The sequence below is a fragment of the Microcaecilia unicolor genome, chromosome 5, assembly GCF_901765095.1.
Source record: "Microcaecilia unicolor chromosome 5, aMicUni1.1, whole genome shotgun sequence".
Classification (NCBI taxonomy): domain Eukaryota; kingdom Metazoa; phylum Chordata; class Amphibia; order Gymnophiona; family Siphonopidae; genus Microcaecilia; species Microcaecilia unicolor.
Window position 1 is genome coordinate 114,847,481 of NC_044035.1, and position 14,792 is coordinate 114,862,272.

Genomic DNA, 14,792 nt, shown 5'->3' on the forward strand with positions numbered 1-14,792 from the left:
CCTGGTCCATGCGCATTATATTGCACCTCTTCCCCGGACAGGGGAATAAACGCTTTTTATTTATTGTAAACAGCTGCGCCAGCCACAGCACGTCCATATCGGAGAAGTTGGGCTTTCTCCCACGTGCAGCCATGACTTCTCCGACAAATGTGCACACGCATGTACCCACGCATATATAGCACGTCGGAGGGTTATACACGCACTACATGGACGTGTTATGACGCCTATGACAGCTTTGGACTTATACACGCACTACATGGACGTGTTATGACGTGCTTATGACAGCTCTGGACCACTGGCAGCCTCTATTGGCAGCCTCTGAGCACACGTTCAATATATCACAGTAAAGGGTTCGAATTCCTTTTGTGCATGCATCGGAATCGGTAGTGCATCGCGACGCGTCCACATTACTATAGTAGTTAGCTCGCTTGCATTCCGTTTTCATTAGTTGCTACCGTGATCGGAAAAAGGCTCAGAGAACCGTTTTGTGCACAGCACGGTTTACTACTTGCTCGTTGAACTGGCTAGAACCAGTTTAAAACCCACGTTACTGGCTCGTTTATTTTAGTGCATCTCCTCCCTAGTCCTTAGTACATGCTGTTGAGGAGGTGTTAAGTGATCCTGTGCTAACAGCACAAACTGGCAGTTAGTGGACAGTATGTTTTCTGTACCAACTGCAATATGATATCTATGCTCATTTTCCACTCATGCCCCACCTAGTTCCCAATCCCTAACACAAAAAGCTCTCAACGCACAAATTAGCTCATGCTGACTGCTAAACTACTGCACTGGCAGCATACTTGTTTGGTAGCAGTTAACAAATTGTCACAGGCATGGGCATCTCTGATGGGGATTTTCCTTCTTCCCCTCAGTTTTCCCACACTAGCTCAGTTCCATAACAGAGCAGTTCTTCTAAATAAGGTTATTTTCCAAATAACACAATTCTTTATTAATAATCGGGAGTCTTCTTCTGGAAATCTTAAGTACAGCACAGTGAAGAAAAGACCTTCAGTCAGAATTTCTGAGGGATTTAAGTCTTATTATTCATTGTCCTCCTTCTCCTCAAGTAACCCCCCACCCCCCACCCCTTGAATCCATGGGAAAAGAGGAAAGTTAATTCCCACTTCTCGGGCCCTTGTAAGGCAGGAGTTTGCAATCCCCCCAAGAGGGCCTTCAACTTTTCCTCTCTTTTATTTGTGAGTCCTGTTTAATCAATCTTTAACAACCTTGTTCTGTCCTAAATTTCCTCTCAGACTCAACACAGTTTAAAAACAAGAAAGGAAACTACAGTCCTGGCTTCAGTCAATAGTCACAAGGACTGGGCAGCCACCTCCCTTGCAGCATTTTATTTTATCAGATTGACCCGCCCATAGTTGCCATGGACAAAATAATCTCAAAATATCCCCAGATCCTGGAGAGAAATGTAGTCATAAGAAAATAATCAAAAACTCATCTCTATTTCTAACTCTTAATCTGCTGCTTTAGGACTAATCTCTTCTACACCTTGTTCACTGGCTTTGTCCACATCCATGATCTGAGGCCCTTCCTCAGCGTTTGGGATTTTAGTCCCCGTCTCCATGGGCTGGGGCTCTTCCTCAGCTCTGGTTTTCCCCACTCTTCCTCTCTAACTGCCTGTGTTTTTAATCCCCACCCTAGAAGCCACTCCTTCCTTTGCTTGACAGCTAGAGGCTTAGAGAACCTGGTAATCCCACCGCTCAGGTGGTTACCAGTGCAGGATTTCATTTAAATTGGATTGTTCTTACCCATAGAACATGTTATGAAAAAATTCCTCAGACACTTGTTGGTTTATAACATCCATATACATCAACATTACGTTCTAAAGACACACTGATGTTGACAATTCCTGTGGTGAGTAGGACCTGTCGTGTGGCCACTAGAAAGGGGACTTTAAAAAAATTTAGCACCTTTCTGGTGGAATGCACTTCCTTTGATGGTATGAGCTGAGAAATCTTTGAAATTCTTTAAGTGATTGCTTAAAGCTCATTATTTTTGCTCTTGCATTTGGTGTCATTCTTTCTGAGGGTTGACTGGAGTTGGGCCCTGGGCAACTACAGTGATTTTGTTCTACTTTTGCTATAAATATGAGTGGTCTTATATGATTGAACTTTCATATTTGGCTATTGTAGTTCTTTTCTGATGTTCCTTTTTAATGTTTTTATATTTTTAAAAATATTTGTACACCACTGTGATCTTTTAAAGTAAAAAGCCTAGCAGTAAATTCAATAAACTGTAAACTGTGTTCCCTGTTTTCTAGGGGGTTTATCCTTGACTTCCTCACAGCAAGCTAATTTGAGCTTTGAGTGCTCAACTCACCTAAAATATCCTCTATATATTAGAGAAAGAACCATTTCTTCTCTCCTAATAATACTGTTGTGTTGAGGACAGGATTAAGAACACAAGAAACGCTAAATGGGGTAAGACCAGCCCTCAGTCGAGTCTAGCATCTTGTCTCTAACAATCTGTATCACTTGGAAGATGTACCTCTTAATGAGAAGGTTCATTTCCTGTTGCTTATTCCCAGCCTCTGACAGCAACGGTTATATTTCTCAAGTTTACCTAACTGAAAGGTGTTAATGGACCTGTCTTCCAAAAATCTGTATAGCCATTCTTGGTTTTGTCTGTCAGGCATTAGCTTAAGGGTATTTCCTTAGTAGATCATGGAGATGTAGATTCTTGACCTTTGCTATACAAATGGTACTGTACACAAGGATTTGATGTTCTCAAGGATTTGCAATTCATTGGTGAGTTTGCAACACTGCAGATATTTATAATAGATTTGGAGAAGACAATCTATTGTAATCCGTTGGGTTGGTCGTGAGCCCTTGGGCCCTGGCCGAGGCCAGCAGGGCGCCGACCCAGGCCAAGGGGAGACCGACCCACCACCGCACACCCCAGCTACACAATACCCCCTAAGCTACCCCTCCCCCCAGTCCCTCAGGAAGAAGGGAAATAGGCATACAGGCAGGCCTCGCGGCCGAACCGGAACCCACGCAGACAGAGCCACTCGTGCGAGCCTCACGGCTGAACTGGAACCCAATCACACACAGGGAGGGGTGAAAGAACCCAAAGGGCCCCAAGATGCCAGACACGCGCTGAATACCAGCAATAGGGCAGAGGGGGAAACAAAGGACCAGAGTGGGCCACACCCACGCAGGGGACTAGCACAGGACAGGGAACTAACACAGCAACCCCCCCCCCCCCCACCAGGGTAGGAGCCCCAGGCATAAACCAGAGGAACCAAACACAAAAGGAAGGCAGAAAGCCCTTGCCTCAAACCCACTGTAGACAGAGGCACACAGAACACAAAGGGTTAAGCTTGTAGAGCCAGCAGAGAGAGAGTGCCATAAATCAACAAACAATCAGAGAGAACGCTTCTCCTCTAGAGAGGGAGTGGGGCCCATCCAACAAACACACTGGCAGAGGCAGGAATACAATACACACAGTACACAAAGGGTTAAACTCACTGAGCCGGCAGGCCGGGACACTTGGAAGAGAAATCCTTAAAACAAACAAACAAAGGAGAACGCTCTCACTCAGCCCAGAGCCTCAGAGGCTGAGCAATGCCCAGCCCCCACTAAACAAACGAGCAGCTGACCCTGATTACAGAGCTAGGCGGGCACACACACACAGCAGCAGCTAACCCAGAGGGAAGGAAAAGAATACTCTAATACAACACAGATCCATGTCAGAACCTAGAGCACGTTCTGAGAGAAACCTATCAGGCTTTCCTATTACTACCAAGAAGTAACGCAAAAGCAGAGAAACTCCTCAGCTGCAAGCTAAAGTACTATCCCCTGACGTCAGCACAACCCCTGGCAGCCAATCAGAAGAGACGTCCCCCCTCCCCCTCAGCCAAACCGGCAGAATCATAACATCACCCCCCCCCTTCAAGGGCCCCCCCTACCCCGTCCACGAGGTTTAGGTTTGTGAGGGAAAAGGCGATGGAATCGTCTGACTAGGACTGGCGCGTGGACATGAGTAGCGTCCTCCCAGGAGTTGTCTGCCGGTCCATATCCCTTCCACGCAATGAGATACTGGAGATGTCCCCGGAAGCGCCTTGCATCCAAGACATCCCGGACTTCGTATTCCCCCTGGGAGGCTGAGATGGCTGGACTAGCAGGCAACGCGGCCAAAGCCCCTTTTCTCAGAATCACAGGCTTCAGCAAGGACACATGAAAGGTGTTATGTACCCGTAATGTAGGTGGTAACTTTAGCTGATAACAGACCTGATTCACTTGCCTCACAATGGGATACAGGCCCACAAATCGAGGTGCAAAGCGGGAGGAGGGAATCTTCAGACGAAGATTACGCGTGGACAACCACACCAAGTCGCCAGGCTGGAAGCGCGGTTCCACTCTGCGAGACCAATCCACTTGGCGTTTCATACGAGCGGAGGTCACTTGCAGCGCTTTCTGAACTGATGACCAAATTGCTTGGAGCGAGGTCACTGCATCGGCCGCTGCCGGGACATCCAAGTTGGTTTTCAAGGGGGCTGGTATCCGAGGATGTCGTCCATATACGATGTAAAAGGGCGAAGCGCCCGTGGCCGAGCTCACTTGGTTGTTATGAGCGAATTCTGCCCAAGGCAGCAGCTGACTCCAGTCGTTGTGGTGCTCATTGACATACATCCGTAGGAACTGCTTCAAGCATTGGTTCACTCGTTCTGTTTGGCCATTGGATTGTGGGTGATATCCCGACGAAAAGTTCAGCTTTATTTCAAGGGCCCGATTCAGGGCTCTCCAGAACTTTGAGACAAACTGTACTCCTCGATCAGAGGTAATAGATTCTGGCAGACCATGGAGACGAAAAATAGCGCTGATGAAATACTGTGCCAGCTTCACCGCCGAAGGAAGGGTAGGCATGGGTATGAAGTGGGCCATTTTAGAAAACCGGTCCACCACTACCCAGACAACTGTGTGCCCTTCAGAGTTAGGCAGATCCTTAACAAAGTCCATGGCAATGTGGGTCCACGGTCTCTCAGGTACCGGTAAAGGCATCAGCAACCCCTGGGGTCTCCGACGGTCCGCTTTATGCTGGGCGCACTCAGGACATGCAGCCACGAACTCCTGCACATCCCGATCAAGTGAAGGCCACCAATACTGCTGGGAGATGAACCGCTTGGTTCCCAGGATCCCGGGATGTCCTGCCATTCGAGAGGCATGCCCCCATTGGAGTGTCTTTTCTCTCAGCCGGGGTGGCACAAAGGTCATACCTGCAGGTACTGCTAGCGTCATTGCGGGCACAATGACATCGGGTTTAATTACATACTGCAGGGGTTCTTCCTCCAGGTCAGCCTCCATGGACCTGGAGAGGGCGTCTGCCTTGATGTTCTTCTCCGCTGGACGATAAGTCAGAATGAAATCAAAGCGGGAGAAGAATAGTGCCCACCGGGCCTGGCGAGGATTCAGCCTTCTCACTTCTCGTAAATAAGTCAGGTTTTTATGGTCCGTGAACACTGTGAAGGGCTCCTGCGCCCCTTCCAGCAGATGACGCCATTCTTCCAGGGCCAATTTAATGGCTAATAGCTCCTGATCCCCGATGGCATAATTCTTCTCGGCAGGGGTATACTTTTTAGAGAAGAATGCACATGGGAGAAGTTTCCCACTGGGGTGGGCCTGGGACAGCACTGCTCCTACGCCAACCGATGATGCATCCACTTCCACGAAAAATTTATTTGTCGGGTTGGGATGGCGCAACACTGGAGCTCCAACAAATGCCTGTTTCAGATTATCAAAGGCCTGACACGCCTCAGGCGACCAGTTGCGAGCGTCAGCATTCTTCTTAGTCAAGGCAGTAAGAGGGGCAGTCAGGGACGAGTAATTCCAAATAAACTGCCTATAGTAGTTTGCAAAACCTAAGAAGCGCTGTAGAGCCTTACGCCCCGTAGGTTGCTGCCAATGCAGGATGGCTGTCAGCTTACTGGGGTCCATACGCAGCCCGTGGTTAGAAATGATGTACCCCAGGAAGAGCAGTTCGGAGCAATGGAATTCACATTTTCCCAATTTCACATAGAGGTGGTTCTCCCTCAACCGCTGCAATACGGTCTTCACGTGCTCCTGGTGCTCTTCCTCAGCCCTTGAAAAAATCAAAATGTCGTCCAAGTAGACCATCACAAACTTATACAGGAGATCCCTGAAGATGTCATTCATGAAGGCTTGGAAGACGGCTGGAGCATTAGCAAGTCCAAACGGCATTACCAGATATTCGTAATGCCCGTCGCGGGTGTTAAATGCCGTCTTCCACTCATCCCCCTCCTTGATCCGCACAAGGTTGTAGGCCCCCATGAGATCGAGCTTGGAAAAGATCTGGGCCCCCTGGAGGCGGTCAAACATCTCAGAAATAAAGGGAAGGGGGTATTTGTCCTTCCGCGTGATGGCATTGAGTCCCCTGTAGTCAATACAGGGGCGCAACCCCCCATCCTTCTTCTCCACGAAGAAGAATCCAGCCCCCGCGGGCAATTTAGAGGGCCGGATGAAGCCTCGAGCTAGGTTCTCTCGAATATACTGGGACATGGCTTCTGTCTCTGGCCGGGATAGGGGGTATACGCGGCCACGGGGAGGTTCAGTGCCAGGTAGTAGCTCTATGGCACAGTCATAGTAGCGATGAGGAGGCAGAATCTCTGCTTGCTGTTTGGAAAAAACATCTCCAAAGGATCTGTAGGGCCCCGGTAACATAACATTGGCTCGATCCAAAGGAAGCGTCACTGGGGCTGGCGAGACCTTATCCAAACAGACCTTCTGGCAGCCCGGGCCCCACGCCGTCAATTCACCCCGGGCCCAATCAATACAAGGGTTATGCAGGCGAAGCCAGGGTAATCCCAGGATTATGGCCTCAGTGGCTGACGGAAGGACGTAGAAGGAGATAACTTCTTTGTGTAAGACTCCTACCCGTATGGTCATAGGCACGGTCCTGGAGCGGAGAACTCCCCGAACCAGTCCCCAAGCCGCTGAGACAGTGATGGACTGAGGTAACTCCATCGTAGGAATTTGATGAACCCGCACCAGGTCCGCGCTGATAAAGTTGCCTCCCGCCCCCGAGTCGACTAGCGCCTCAAAACAAGGGGTATCCTTAATCGCCAGTAGAACTGGCACCAAAACCTGCATCCAAGGGGAGAAGGACTTGGGCCCTGACCCGGTCTCCCTAGCCGGTATCAGGGCTGCTGGTTTCCCGACTTCTTTGTCTTCGGGCACTCACGGACAAAGTGCCCCTTCACTCCACAATGCAGGCACAGCCCCTTAGAGCGTCTCCGCTGTCTCTCCTGGGCCGCCCGGTCAACCTGCATAGGTTCAGACCCATCGGGCACACCCAGCGACGGGGAAGCAGGGCTCTTGTGCGAGCTCCTCGAGTGAGCCCCTGCAACCTGCTGACCAGCGCGACGTTCACAGGCCCGCTCCCTGAACCGGATGTCCACCTGGGTGCAGAGACGGATGAGGTCGTTCAGATCTGAGGGCAGCTCCCGGCCTGTGAGTTCGTCCTTAATGTTGGCCGAGACCCCATGCCAGAATACCGCAGTCAGGCTTGGGATATCCCAACCTAGCTCCGCGGCCAAAGTCCGAAACTGGATGGCGTACTCACCCAGAGAGAGTTGCCCCTGATGTAGGTTCAACAGCTGAGTCGCCGCTGAAGAGGGCTTCCCGGGTTCCTCAAAGATGAGCTGAAATTGTTTCAAGAACTCTGCCAAATTATCCAGGAGGGGATCCTTCTTCTCCCATAAGGGCGAGGCCCAGGCCAGAGCGGGGCCTGCCAGTAGAGAGATAATATAAGCCACCTTTGCCAGCTCCGAAGGAAAATCCCGGGCCTGCAACTCGAAGACAATTTGGCATTGATTGAGGAACCCCCGGCAGGTCTTACTGTCGCCCTCGTACCTCGGGGGCGTAGCCACCTGAATCCCTCGGCCGCATGCATGGGAACCCGGCGGAGTAGCTGCTGGCGGTCCCTCCGCAGCCCCTGTGACAGTCAGCATGTCTACCCGTTGAGACAGTGCGTTCACGACTCCCGATACCTGTTGTAGCTGAGCATGCAATTGCTGGAGCAGCTGCATGGGGGATGGATCGGTCGAGCTCATGGCTTTTGCGTTCTGTAATCCGTTGGGTTGGTCGTGAGCCCTTGGGCCCTGGCCGAGGCCAGCAGGGCGCCGACCCAGGCCAAGGGGAGACCGACCCACCACCGCACACCCCAGCTACACAATACCCCCTAAGCTACCCCTCCCCCCAGTCCCTCAGGAAGAAGGGAAATAGGCATACAGGCAGGCCTCGCGGCCGAACCGGAACCCACGCAGACAGAGCCACTCGTGCGAGCCTCACGGCTGAACTGGAACCCAATCACACACAGGGAGGGGTGAAAGAACCCAAAGGGCCCCAAGATGCCAGACACGCGCTGAATACCAGCAATAGGGCAGAGGGGGAAACAAAGGACCAGAGTGGGCCACGCCCACGCAGGGGACTAGCGCAGGACAGGGAACTAACACAGCAACCCCCCCCCCCCCACCACCAGGGTAGGAGCCCCAGGCATAAACCAGAGGAACCAAACACAAAAGGAAGGCAGAAAGCCCTTGCCTCAAACCCACTGTAGACAGAGGCACACAGAACACAAAGGGTTAAGCTTGTAGAGCCAGCAGAGAGAGTGTGCCATAAATCAACAAACAATCAGAGAGAACGCTTCTCCTCCCGAGAGGGAGTGGGGCCCATCCAACAAACACACTGGCAGAGGCAGGAATACAATACACACAGTACACAAAGGGTTAAACTCACTGAGCCAGCAGGCCGGGACACTGGGAAGAGAAATCCTTAAAACAAACAAACAAAGGAGAACGCTCTCACTCAGCCCAGAGCCCCAGAGGCTGAGCAATGCCCAGCCCCCACTAAACAAACGAGCAGCTGACCCTGATTACAGAGCTAGGCGGGCACACACACACAGCAGCAGCTAACCCAGAGGGAAGGAAAAGAATACTCTAATACAACACAGATCCCTGTCAGAACCTAGAGCACGTTCTGAGAGAAACCTATCAGGCTTTCCTGTTACTACCAAGAAGTAACGCAAAAGCAGAGAAACTCCTCAGCTGCAAGCTAAAGTACTATCCCCTGACGTCAGCACAACCCCTGGCAGCCAATCAGAAGAGACGTCCCGTCCCCCCCCCCCTCAGCCAAACCGGCAGAATCATAACATCTATTTGCAGTCATCCAGCTTATTCAAAGCCTTCAAAGCCCTGCTCAAAGCCCACCTCTTCAATGTCGCCTTCGGCACCTAACCACCATACCTCTATTCAGGAAATCTAGACTGCCCCCACTTGACACGACATTTCACCCATTACATTGTAAGCTCTTTTGAGCAGGGACTGTCCTTTTTGTTAAACTGTACAGCGCTGCGTAACCCTAGTAGCGCTCTAGAAATGTTAAGTAGTAGTAGTAGTAGTTATTCAAACACTACCACCTCTCTGTCTCCTCCAATTAGCATTTCTCATTGGGGTCTCCTATTATTTGGTCTGATCACTATCTGCTTAATTTCACCCTCAATTAATTTGACTAGGGGAAATATAAATGTTGACCATTTTGGGGAGATTTTTCATCAAAATTTTATTCTTTCTATTTTCAGTTTGAATCAACTTGGAAGGAATTTTGTATGACAGCTTTAGATAAAATAGCTCCTGAATTTTCTAAAACTCGTATTATACGAGAAAGTAATTCTTGGTTTGACTCTGACTTAATGGTTTTGAAACAAACCTGCAGGAAACTTGAAAGATCTTGGTTAAAATCAAGAGATTTGACTACAAGGAAGAATTGGAAACAAGTTCAATATAATTGTAAGGTCATCTTACATACCAAGAAAAAAAGCATGGTATTCTAAGAAGATAGGCTCTAATATATCTAATAATAAATCACTTTTTCAGCTGGTCTCTAGATTAATTGATACAATTTTTCTACTCATTCTATATCACTCAGAATTTTGTAGACCTCAGTCATATCTCCCCTCATCTGTCTCTTTTCCAAGCTGAAGAGCCCTAACCTCTTTAGCCTTTCCTCATATGAGAGTTTTGGTTGCTCTTCTTTGAACCTTTTCTAAATTCACTATATCTTTTTTGAGATACAAACCAGAACTGATTGCAATACTCAAGGTGAGGTCGCATCATGGAATGATAAAAGTATTCTTGGTCTTTTGTCTTATTTACCATCTTTTCTTGGGTATTGACCCCCAATATGGACCCTAGCATCAGGTATCTATTATTCGTATTATTCTTCCCAATGTGCATCACTTTGCATTTGTCCACATTAAATTTCATCTGCCATTTGGATTCCATCTTCCAATTTCCTAAAGTCTTCCTGCAATGTTTCACAGACCACATGTGTTTTAACAACCTTGAATAGTTTTGTGTACAGACTATATGGTATAAAGTAAGAATTGACTTTAAAATACGGAGTATTCTAGCACACAGAAACTGTGAAACTGTTCAAGAAAAATAAACAGAATACATGCTTACGTATTTAATCCCTTAATTGAGGAGGAGAAGGATGCAAGAGATTAAGGCAATTCATGAGCACCTGAACTAGCATTCCAGCAGAACTGAGCACCCAAGGTTATAGTGTAATATTTAGCAGTGTGTTGGTAATAAATTAAGGGCCCTGTTTACTAAGCCATACTAGAGATGCATTAGCATTTTTAGTGTGCACTAAGCATTAGTACACGCTAACCATGTAGATGCCCATAATTTTCTTATGAGGCGTCTACATGGTTAGTGCGTGCTGCAAATGCACACCTCATTGATTAATGTCAACATTCCTGTCAGTGCCTGAGTGGTGATTTTTTCAGGCACTGAGAGAAAGGGTAACACAAACACAAAGAGGCACCTTGGATCTGCACCAGACATAGAAGAAACAAAAAGCAGGTCCAATGAAACAAAATTCTTTATTAATATGTTTCATTGGACCTGCTTTTTTTTCTTATACTTAGAGAAAAGGTGACAGTAATAAATAAATGCAAGAATGCCGTGGCATTTTTCCAGTCTGAACAGTGTCCCTACCTGGTGTTTAGTGGCTTAAATTCATATTAGAATTTTGTATCAAAAGCATTTATTTGGAGCACTCTATTTACCATATAAACTATTATGTAAGATCATAAACTGCATAACTTGCTATAGCAATACAAAAAAAAAAGGAATACAAAGAGAACCCCCCCCCCCCCTTTCCACAGGACTACCTTAAAATTTGGGGTGGTCTATGCTGTAGTCAGGGCAGGAATGATGCCTCAGTTGTGGCAGCCATTTTGAGAGCAGAATCAGAATGGGCAGGATTAACTGCGAATCGCTTCTTCATCAATTATATCCCTAGACCAGCAAGGATTGTAAGCTAGGGCAGCCTATGGGTGGGGGTGGCATTTGGGGGGTCCAGAACGAGGGGCAACCCGTTTGTAGGGGGAGGGGGAAGGAGACAAATGAGACAAAGCACTTATTTTTGGTTTCCACTGAAAACGCTTGGTTATTTTCAGCAAAAAACAAAACCATGGCCAAGAATATCTCTTGGACAAACCCGAAACTGGGCAGAGAAAGGATTTTGAGCTGGTTTTGGTGCCATAAGTGAAACCGAAATTCAGTCAGCCTCTATGGCATTTATGCACATATTTTATAAAATACATTCCTACTGCATTGTGTCAATTCTTACTGGCACATATTTGCACACAGTTGCACACACTTCAGGTATCATTTTGTGAGGCATTATTTGAGGTAGGCTATTTTAGAAAAGGTACATAAGCATATATAGGGGGCAATTCTTAAAGTTAGCTGCTGAGATAAAATGCACTAAGCTCAAATTCTATATCAGCAATTGTGAGCGCAATTACCGTTATAGAATACTAGTGTTAAGTCCGCATTTACAGCCTAACTGTAGGCATGAGGACTTACGCAAGCTCAATGGCTGGTGTAAATGCTCAAAAAGATTTCAACAACATTTGAAATGCTGCACAGTTAGATTGCATTCAAATTTCTGTAAGTAGATCATTCCAATTACTGGCTGCAAAACATGCAAATGAACCAGCAAAAAAAATCTCTTATAAACCACCTTTTTTGGATCTGGGTACTGAAGAATTTAAAAAATGTCAGGATCCAGGACTAACATTTCTAGCCAGTAATCAAATTGGACTTAACTTATAAGCAGGTGTTTCATCATACACATTTAGAAAAACTAAGCAACAAAGCTTAAAAACAATACGTGCCTGTACTGGTAACCATAAGAATAGCAATACTGGGTCAAACCAATGGTCCATCTAGCCCAATATCCTGTTTCCAACAGTGGCCAAGCCAGGTCACAAGTACCTGGCAGAAACCCAAATAGTAGCAAAATTCCATGCTACCAATCCCAGGGCAATCAGTGGCTTCCCCATATCTGTCTCAATAGCAGACTATGGACTTTTCCTCCAGGAACTTGTCCTAACCTTTTTTAAAACCCAGATACACTAACTGCTGTTACCACATCCTCCGGCAAAGAGTTTCAGAGCTTAACTATTCTTTGAGTGAAGAAATATTTCCTCCTATTTGTTTTTAAAAGTGTTTCCATGTAACTTCCCTGAGTGTCCCCTAGTCTTTGTACTTTTGGAACAAGTAAAAAATTGATTCACGTCTACTCGTTCTACACCACTTAGGATTTTGTAGACCTCAATCATATCTCCACTCATCCGTCTCTTTTCCAAGCTGAAGAGCTCTAACCTATTTAGCCTTTCCTCATATGAGAGGAGTTCCATCCCCTTTATCATTCTGGTTGCTCTTCTTTGAACCTTTTCTAATTCCACTATATCTTTTTTGAGATATGAAGGGGCATAATCGAACGGCGCCAGCCAAACAGATGGGCGGCCATCTATTTGGCCGGCGCCGCAAACAGCAGTCCCGAACCGTATTATCAAAAAAGATGGCCGGCCATCTTTCGTTTCGATAATACGGTTGGGGCTGGCCAAATGTCAGAGATGGCCAGGTTTGAGATGGCCGGCATCAGTTTTCGCCGATAATGAAAACTATGCCAGCGATCTCAAACCTGGCCAAATCCAAGGCATTTGGTTGTGGGAGGAGCCAGCATTTGTAGTGCACTGGTCCCCCTGACATGCCAGGACCCCAACTGGCACCCTAGGGGGCACTGCAGTGGACTTCAAAAATAGCTTCCACGTGCATAGCTCCCTTTCCTTGGGTGCTGAGCCCCCCAAATCCCCCCAAAACCCACTCCCCACAACTGTACACCACTACCATAGCCTTTAGGGATGAAGTGGGGCACCTACATGTGAGTAGAGTGGGTTTTGGGTGATTTTGGAGGGCTTAACATTTACCACCACAAGTGTAACAGGTAGGTGGGGGTGGGCCTGGGTCCACCTGCCTGAAGTGCACTGCACCCACTAAATACTGCTCCAGGGACCTACATACTGCTGTCAGGGAGCTGGGTATGACATTTGAGGCTGGCATAGAGGCTGGCAAAAAATGTATTTTTTGGGGTGGGGGGTGGGAGGGGGTTGGTGACCACTGGGGTAATTTAGTCAGTTGGGGCACCTTTTTGAAGCTTGGTCCTGAAAAAAAAGGGACCAAGTGAAGCCGACGAAATGCTCGTCAAGGCCAGCTTTCTTTTTTCCATTATCGGGCAAAGCCGGCCATCTCATGAGCATGCCCCCGTCCTGCCTTCACTACCCTACCGACATGCCCCCTTAAAGTTTGGCTGGCTCCGCGACGGAAAGCAGTTGGCGCCAGCCATAATCGGCTTTCGATTATACTGATTTGACCGGGTTCAGGAGATCACCGGCCATCTCCCAATTTGTGTCGGAAGATGGCCGGTGATCTCCTTTGAAAATAAGCTGCATGATGACCAGAAACTGAACGCAATACTCAAGGCGAGATCATACCATTGAGCAATACAAAGGCATTATAGTATTTTTAGTCTTATTCACCATCCCTATCCTAATAATTCCTAGCGTCGTGTTTGGGTTTTTTTGGCTGCCGCCACACATTGAGCAGAAGATTTCAGAAACTGCAACAACAATGGTGTGGCTCTATCATACTTGGATACCTTAAATATTAATCTGGCAGTCGTATTTAACAGAGTTTGAAGATTCTTTAGAATCATATCTGCACAGCCCATATAAATAATGTTGCAATAATCAATGATGTTGCTAGTATTCTATAAATTGCATGCACTGCTGCTAGGCACCCCGCTGACCCCCCCATGCCTCACCCAGATCCACGAGATAGATTTTGCATGCACAATTTACAGAATATTGACTAATGGCAGTTACACGCATACCCCCAGATTCTTGTGTGCTGAATTTTGGGCATGCATTCAAGATGTACGTGAAACTGAATTGATTAACGAGGCCTTATCTAGCAATAATTGGGCAGTATTGCAGTTAATTGGCTTTGATTGGCAGTTGCGCACACATTTTACTGCTCGCTATTCTATAAAGATCTGCACAAAACTTTTATAATGCATATCTGATAAGTGGGTGTGTCCAGGGGCATGTCAGAGGTGTTCCCAAAAGTTGCATGTGGAATTATAGAATTAGGTTGATCTATGCCTAAGTTAAGTGCTGGCATTTACACCTGCTTTTAGCAGGCATAAGTCCCATATCCAACAGTTAGGCATGGATCAGCACCTAAGCACTATTCTATAAAATGCATGCTCCCTTTATAAATTTGCAGATAGCGCCGTTTTTTGGGAGCACAGAATTTTGAGCACCATTTACTGAATTCCCTCCATAATGGTTAATTAGAACCAATCTACATCAATGATAGCAATAATTGGTTAATGCCAATT